The sequence below is a fragment of the Triticum aestivum genome, chromosome 7A (assembly GCF_018294505.1).
Source record: "Triticum aestivum cultivar Chinese Spring chromosome 7A, IWGSC CS RefSeq v2.1, whole genome shotgun sequence".
NCBI lineage: Eukaryota > Viridiplantae > Streptophyta > Magnoliopsida > Poales > Poaceae > Triticum > Triticum aestivum.
Window position 1 is genome coordinate 310,529,576 of NC_057812.1, and position 9,073 is coordinate 310,538,648.

Consider the following 9,073-nt stretch of genomic DNA (forward strand, 5'->3'; position numbering starts at 1 on the left):
TGAAGCACAAGTGTGGCAAAAGCATAGTAACATTGTACCTTCTCTCTTTTTCTCTCATTTTTTGGGCCTACTCTTTTTTTATTTGGCCTTTCTCTTTTTTTTGTATTTCCTCACATGGGACAATGCTCTAATAATGAAGGTCATCACACTTTGATTTACTTACAACTCGACACTAGAACAAAATACGACTCTATGTGAATGCCTCCGGCGGTGTACCGGGATGTGCAATGAATCAAGAGCGACATGTATAAAAATATATGGCGAACGGTGGCTTTGCCACAAATACGATGTCAACTACATGATCATGCATAGCAATATGACAATGATGGAGCATGTCATAATAAACGGAACGGTGGAAAGTTGCATGGCAATATATCTCGGAATGGCTATGGAAATGCCATAATAGGTAGGTATGGTGGTTGTTTTGAGGAAGGTAAATGGTGGGTTTATGGTACCGGCAAAAGTTGTGCGGTACAAGAGAGGCTGGCAATGGCGGAAAGGCGAGAGTGCGTATAATCCATGGACTCAACATTAGTCATAAAGAACTCACATTCTTATTGCAAAAATCTATTAGTCATCAAAACAAAGTACTACGGGCATACTCCTAGGGGATATATTGGTAGGAAAAGACAATTGCTTGTCCCTGACCGCCACTCATAAGGAAGACAATAAAAAAATCTCATCCTTCAACTTCGTTACATAATGGTTCACCATACGTGCAGGCTACGGGACTCACAAAACTTAACACAAGTATTTCTCAAATTCAAAACTACTTACTAGCATGACTCTAATATCACCATCTTCATATCTCAAAACAATCATAAGGAATCAAACTTCTCGTAGTATTCAATGCACTTTACATGAAAGTTTTTATTATATCCCTCTTGGATGCCTATCATATTAGGACTAATTTTATAACCAACGCAAATTACCATGTTGTTTTTAAATACTCTCAAAATAATATAAGTGAGGTACGAGAGTTCGTCAATTTCTATAAAATAAAACCACCGTCATGCTCTAAAAAGATATAAGTGAAGCACTAGAGCAAAATTTCCTAGCTCAAAAGATATAAGTGAAGCACATAGAGTATTCTAATAAATCACGATTCATGTGTGTCTCTCTCAAAAGGTGTGAACAGCAAGGATGGTTGTGGCAAACTAAAAAGAAAAGACACTAATCATACAAGACGCTCCAAGAAAAACACATACCATGTGGTGAATAAAAATATAGCCTCATGTAAAGTTACCTATAGACGAAGACAAAAGAGGGGATGCCTTCCCGGGGCATCCCTAAGCTTAGGCGCTTGGCATCCTTGAATATTACCTTGGGGTGCCTTGGGAATCCCCAAGCTTAGGCTCTTGCCACTCCTTATTCCATAGTCCATCAAATCCTTACCCAAAACTTGAAAACTTCACAACACGAAACTTCAACAAAAAATCTCATAAGCTCCGTTAGTATAAGAAAAAAATCACCACTTATGGTACTGTTATGAACTCATTCTTTATTTATATTGGTGTAATATCTACTGTATTCCAACTTTTCCATGGTTCATACCCCCTGATACTAGCCATAGATTCATCAAAATAAGCAAACAACGCACGAAAAACAAAATCTGTCAAAAATAGAACAGCCTGTAGAAATATGGAGATTTTGAATACTTATGTAACTCCAAAAATCCTGAGAAATTAGGAAGTCCTAGGAATTTTTTTTAATAATCCTCTGCAAAAAGAATCAGTATTTTATCGCGCTTTTGTTAAAATGAAAACTACTCTCCTTGTTGCCAAGAATGGAACCTTTCTAGAGAAGGTGTTTCTCTCGAAAGAAGTGAGTGGGAGGAAAGTAGAACTTGATGAGGTAATTGTACCTTCTCTCAATTTGGAAAGCAGCACATCAGAGAAATCTGTTCCCGTGATGCCTACACCAACTAGAGAGGAAGCTAATGATGATGATCATGAAACTTCAGATGAAGTTACTACTGGACCTCATAGGTCGAACAGAGCATGTTCCACACCAAAGTGGTATGGTAATCCTGCCATGGAAGTCATGTTACTAGACCATGGCGAACCTACAAACTATGAAGAAGCTATGATAAGCCCAGATTCTGATAAATGGCTTGAGGCCATGAAATCTGAGATAGGATCCATGTATGAGAACAAAGTATGGACTTAGGTGGACTTGCCCGATGATCGGCAAGCCATTGAGAATAAATGGATCTTCAAGAAGAAGACTGACACTGATGGTAATGTCACCGTCTACAAAGCTCGACTTGTCGTGAAAGGTTTTCGACAAGTTCAAGAGGTTGACTACGATGAGACCTTCTCACCCGTAGCAATGCTTAAGTCAGTCTGAATCATGTTAGCAATTGTCGCATTTTATGATTATGAAATTTGGCAAATGGACGTCAAAAATGTATTCCTTAATGGATTTCTTAAAGAAAAGAGTTGTAGATGATGCACTAGAAGGTTTTCTCGATCCTAAAGGTGCTAACAAAGTGTGCAAGCTCCAGCGATCCATCTATGGACTGGTGCAAGCATCTCCGAGTTGGAAATACGCTTTGATGAGGTTATCAAAGCATATGGTTTTATACAGACTTTTGATGAAGCATGTATTCACAAGAAAGTGAGTGGGAGCTCTATAGCATTTCTAATATTATATGTACGTGACATATTGTTGATTGGATATGATATAGAATTTCTGGATAGCATAAAAGGATACTTGAATAAGAGTTTTTCAATGAAAGACCTCGGTGAGGCTGCTTATATATTGGGCATTAAGATCTATAGAGATAGATCGAGATGCTTAATAGGACTTTCACAAAGCACATACCTTGACAAAGTTTTGAAGAAGTTCAAAATGGATCAGTCTTGTCCTTGGATGTGTTCAAGGTGTGAAGTTGAGTCAGACTCAAAGCCCGACCACTCCAGAAGATAGAGAGAAAACGAAAGGCATTCCCTATGCCTTAGCCATAGGTTCTATCATGTATGCTATGTTGTGTACCAGATCTGATGTGTGCCTTGCCATAAGTCTGGCAGGGAGGTACCAAAGTAATCCAGGAGTGGATCACTGGACAGCGGTCAAGAACATCCTGAAGTACCTGAAAAGGACCAAGGATATGGTTCTCGTTTATGGAGGTGACAAAGAGATCATCGTAAATGGTTACGTCGATGCTAGCTTTAACACTGATCCGGATGACTCTAAATCACAAACCGGATACATATTTATATTGAATGGTGGAGCTGTTAGTTGGTGGGGTTCCAAGCAGAGCGTCGTGGCAGGATCTACGTGTGAAGCGGTGTACATAGCTGCTTCGGAAGCAGCAAATGAAGAAGTCCAGATGAAAGAGTTCATATCCGATCTAGGTGTAATACCTAGTGCATCGGGTCCAATGAAAATCCTTTACAACAAGACTAGAGCAATTGCCTTGGCGAAGGAATCCAGATTTCACAAGAGAACCAAACACATCAAGAGACGCTTCAACTCCATTCATGAACAAGTCAAGGAGGGAGATATAGAAATTTGCAAGATACATATAGATCTGAATGTAGCAAACCCATTGACTAAGCCTCTTCCACAAGCAAACATGATCAACACCAAGACTCCATGGGTGTTAGATTCATTATAATGTAATCTAGATTGTTGACTCTAGTGCAAGTGGGAAACTGAAGGAAATATGCCCTAGAGGCAATAATAAAGTTGTTATTTTATATTTCCTTATTCATGATAAAGGTTTATTATTCATGCTAGAATTATATTGATCGGAAACCTTGATACATGTGTGAATACATAAAGAAACACTGTGTCCCTAGTAAGCCTCTACTAGACTAGCTCGTTGGTCAAAGATGGTTAAGGTTTCCTAACCATGGACATGAGTTGTCATTTGATAACGGGGTCACGTCATTAGTAGAATGATGTGATGGACAAGACCCATCTGTTAGCTTAGCATAATGATCGTTCAGTTTTATTGCTATTGCTTTCTTCATGTCAAATACGTACATATTCCTATGACTATGAGATTATGCAACTCCCGGATACCGGAAGAATGCCTTGTGTGCTATCAAATGTCACAACGTAACTGGGTGATTATAAAGATGCTCTACAGGTATCTCTGAAGGTGTCTGTTGAGTTGGCATAGATCGAGATTAGGATTTGACACTCCGAGTATCGCAGAGGTATCTCTGGGCCCTCTCAGTAATACAGATCATAATCTTGCAAGCAAACGACTAAGGAGTTAGTCATGAAGGTGATGTATTAAAGGAACAAGTAAAGGGACTTGCCGATAATGAGATTGAACTAGGTATGAAGATATCGATGATCGAATCTCGGGCAAGTAACATACCGATGGACAAAGCGAATTACTTATGTTGTCATAATGGTTCGACCGATAAATATCTTCGTAGAATATGTAGGAGCCAATATGGAATCTAGGTTCCGCTATTTTTTATTGACCGGAGAGGTGTCTCGATCATGTCTACATAGTTCTCAAACCCATAGGGTCCGCACACTTAACGTTCGCTGACAATATAGTATCTATATGAGTTATGTGATTTGGTGACCGAATGTTGGTCGGAGTCCCAGATGAGATCATGGACATGACGAGGAGTCTCAAAATGGTCTAGACATAAAGATTGATATATAGGGCGATGGTATTTGGACGCCAGAAGTGTTTCGGGGGTACCGGGTACTTATCGGGTCACGGGAAGGGGTTCCGGGCACCGCCGGCAAAAGATATGGGCCTTAAGGGCCAAGAGGGGAAACGCACCAGCCACAAGGGGCTGGTGCACCCCCCATATGGGCCGGCCTAGGAGGAGAAGGAAAAGGGAAAGGGAAAGGAAAGAAAGGGAATAGGATTCCCCCTTCCTTCCCTCTCCCCCACCCTCTTTCCTTCCCCCCCTAACAAATATGGCAGGGGGCGCGCGGCTTGGGAGGAGCCCAAGTACGATTCGGTCCTACTTGGGGCACCTCCTGGCCTCTCCCCTCCCCCTCCCACCTATATATATATGGGGGGGCCTAGCACACCCCAGATCAATTGTTAGCAGTGCAGCGTGCCCCTCCAGCGTTTACACCCTCGGTCATAATTTCGTAGTGCTTAGGCGAAGCCCTGCGGAGATCACTTCACCATCACCGTCACCACGCCATCGTGCTGATGGAACTCATCTACTACCTTGACAACTTGCTGCATCAAGAAGGCCAGGGACATCATCGAGCTGAACATGTGCAGAACACGGAGGTGCCGTGCATTTGGTACTTGATCGGTTGACATGAGAAGAAGTTCGACTACATCAACCGCGTTGTGAAACGCTTCCGCTTATGGTCTACGAGGGTACGTAGACACACTCTCCCCTCATTGCTATGCATCTCTATGGATAGATCATTGCGTGTGCGTAGAATTTTTTTTGTTTTCCATGCAATGATTCCCAACACCGGTGTGTATACTCCTGAGACATACTTTGGCATCCACAAGGACAAAGTTGAGAAGATTTGTTGAATCGGCTTTCAAGACCGATGACTTGAGACGAGGAGCAATTCGGAAGAACAGAGGAGCGTCCCCGACTTGAAGACCGATTCAGGGGCTACTGATGGTGTCCTGGACGGGAGGTCCTAATTGGCGCTACACGCGCCAGGTTTGCCTGTTGGCGCCCACTACTGATTCAGCTGGGCCAAGCCCCATTAAATTTTCCTTCCTAAATCTCCCCTCACTCCATCGCTCGCATGGAGCGTCGATCCTTTTTTTCTCGACCAACTAGCTCGTTCGTGACCCCTAAAAAAAGCTCGTTCGGATTTCTCAAAAAACAAATTGGCTCATTCACTTTGTCCAAAAAAATCTTCATTTGAAAAAAGTTCATAGATTTGTAGTAAAAAGTTCATGAATATGGAATAAAAGTTCGTAGATTTGTAGTAAAAAGTTCATGGATTTTTTTCAAAAAAGTTTGTGTTCGAAAAAAGTTAATGAATTTAAAGAAAAGTTCATGGATTTGATTTTTTTTCTCAAATTTAGGAAAAGTTCACAAATTTTAAAAAATAAAATGAAATGAAAAAATAAGTAGAAAGAGAGAAGGAAAAAAACAAAAGAAAAACCACCAAAACAAAAACCAAAAATAAAATAAAACTAAAACACGGAAAACACTATGTGTTTTAGTGTTAGGAAGAGAAAAGAAGAATAGAAGTCACAAGATTTAAGTTGTCTTGTTGTTTGACGTGCTTCGTATGTTGCATGTGGTCTAGTTCGAATCACATAGGGCGCGGTTCTTTTATCTTAACGGACGAGAAGAAAAAGGCATAAAATGGGCGAGCCCCGATGTTGGTGTACAATAGTAGAGGCCCTTCTGTACCCCTTTACTTGTGCACGGGAAGTCGTAGCCACACCATGCTGGGCGGGGCAGAGGAAGCGAAGGTACAAGACTGCCAATGGCAGTACTCAAGCCAGAGGTGCGAAGAGCAAAGGGGCAAGATGGACTTCCCCCAGCAAGACCCTTGTCGGGACGGCCTACATGGCCCCGGCAAGAGCCTTGCCGGGGCAACTTTCCCAACACCAGCAAGACCGTCACCCTTGAGCCTAAGAGTTATGACACCCTCGACAATGTCAAGACCAAGGCTCGGGAGCACCTACATGGTGGCATGCAGATCTTTTTGAAGCCCAAAGGCATGCGAATCTAGATAGAAACCAAAAGACGAAGGCCCCCAGCAAGATCCTTGCCGGAGGTAGATGAAGACCCCCCCCCCCGGCAAGACCCTTGCCAGGGACGGCCACGAGACCCCGGCAAGACCCTTGTCGGGGGCATCTACAAAGCCAAGACCAGGCCCGCACCCGCCGGAATTTCACTACCCCACACCCGTTCCGACATGGCGGCCAGCCCGCCAACTAGGCGAGCGCCTGCGTGGCAGCATGCAGCTTCTAGGCCAACTAGCCAAGCACCTGCGTGGTGACATGCAGATCTTCGTGAAGGCCCTGCCACCGCACTAGCTCAGCAGCCAGCTAACCAGCGTGGCGTTGTCGTCCCTAATAAAGCAAGAGGGCATGTTGGAAGCGCATTAAATGCGTTTGTCCTACGGTGCTAGGCGATAGACTTGTACATTGTACATACTTTCCACCTCCTGTGTGCCACTGTGGCAACCCCTTTGACATATAAAAGGAGGCCCGAGGCGTATTGAGGAAGGATTTAGACTTTTTGGACAAGGCATGCACCGCAGCTAGTTCAAGAGATCAAGAACACTAAATATACACAAAGGAGGAGTAGGGTTTTATGCACCGTTTACGGCCCGAACCTGGGTAAAAATCCCCTCACATTGATCTTCTTGACCCGCTCTTTGCGCAGCCCCACGCCCTGCCAACCGTAGAAGGGACTCCCTGAGGGGTCCCATAGGTGTCGTTCTTGAGTCCCGACATCTTTGGCGCACCAGGTAGGGGCGCTAAGGCTATGAAAATCCGGTTTTGAAGTCAACTCATCCACTCCTTTGCTGTGATGGCTCCCAAAAAGAAGGCGATCACGGTGATCGGCTCGTCTGGGGCTGAACCACCTGTCCCAGCACGGGCAGGCGATGGAGCGGTCGTAGATGGTGGTGGAGGCGTGGCCCGGGAGCATCCACGACACTTTGGCAATCGGAGCCAGGCGAGAGGTGTCGTGTGTGCCCGAGACAACGAGCCGAGCGCCGCTGGGCCCGGGGGCGGGGCCATGCTACCCACGGGCGGCGCGGCGACCTCCTGGACGCCCCAGCCGGTGCCCGTGCGGCGACCTTCCCAGGCCGCGCATGACAAGCAATGTCGCGACGTCAGTGCCTCCGGACACCGTCGCGGGAAGAGCCCTTTGCGTCACTCTCAAGACACACCGGGCCGTGTGCAGTACAAAATCCCAGATGTTCATCCCGCCACTATCATCAGTGCATTCCATCAGAATGTGCGCAACCGCAAGATGCGCGAGGAGCTGGCGATGAACAAGGTTAAGGATGTAGCTGAGCTATATGTTCTGGCCGATAGGTGCGTTCGGGCTGAAGAAGGAAGGAAGTACCCCGGCGAAGATGTCGGCGCAGAAACCGACTCCACAGATGAAGATGTCGTTGCCCCAACAAAGAAGGGTCGACGCTGCAACAGGAAGCGTAAGGGAAAGACCGTGCTTGCCGTCGAGGAATCCGGCAACCCCAGCGCTGCCAAGAAGGCCAAGGTTGACGACCCCGGCAAGGAAGTTGCCGGGCGCGCCGCCTGCCGGGCCTTGGCAGTTGCCGACAAGCCAGGAGGCTCCGACAAGCAGTACTGCAAGATCAACCGCACCAAAGGCCATGACCTCCAGAATTGCCGGCAGGTTGAGCTGCTTGCAGAGAAGCAGAAAGCTGAATATGAGATGCGCGACAAGGAGAAGGGCTAGGATGGTGCTGAGGGGTCCGGCAAGAAGCGTGGCGGTCGGGGAGGCCGCCGCGACAAAAAGGAGGAAGATGATGGTCATGATGAGGACGACGAGTCCGGCGAGCACAAGTTCTAGAAAGCTACGGAGGACATGTGCATCGACGGTGGCGCCTCGCTGCACACCTGTCACCGCCAACTGAAGCAGTGGGCGCGTGAACTCACTGCGGCAGAGCCATCATTCGACGCCTAGAGGCCACTAAAGTGGTCCAGCACGCCTATCATTTTTGACACCGAAGGTCACCCAGATCGCACAACTGCGGTCGGGTGTTTGTCGTTGTTGATTTCCAAAACAATACACAACCTCAAGGTGACGAAGATACTAGTCGAAGGTGGGGCCGATCTGAACTTGATGTCACTCGCTGTGATTGAAAGGTTGTACGTCCCCGATGGAGATCTCGAGGAGATGGGCACATTTCAAGGGGTCAACCTGGGAAGGAGTCAGCTGAAGGGCAAAGTCACGTTGCCCGTTACATTTGGGAGCAAGCTGAACTATCAGACAGAGAAGATCATTTTTTATGTTACCAAGATCCCCTTGCCCTATAATGGGATCCTCGGCCGCCCTGATACGTCTCCAACGTATCTATAATTTTTGATTGTTCCATGATATTATATTATCCATCTAGGATGTTTTATATGCATTTATATGCTATTTTATATGATTTTTGGGACTAACCTATT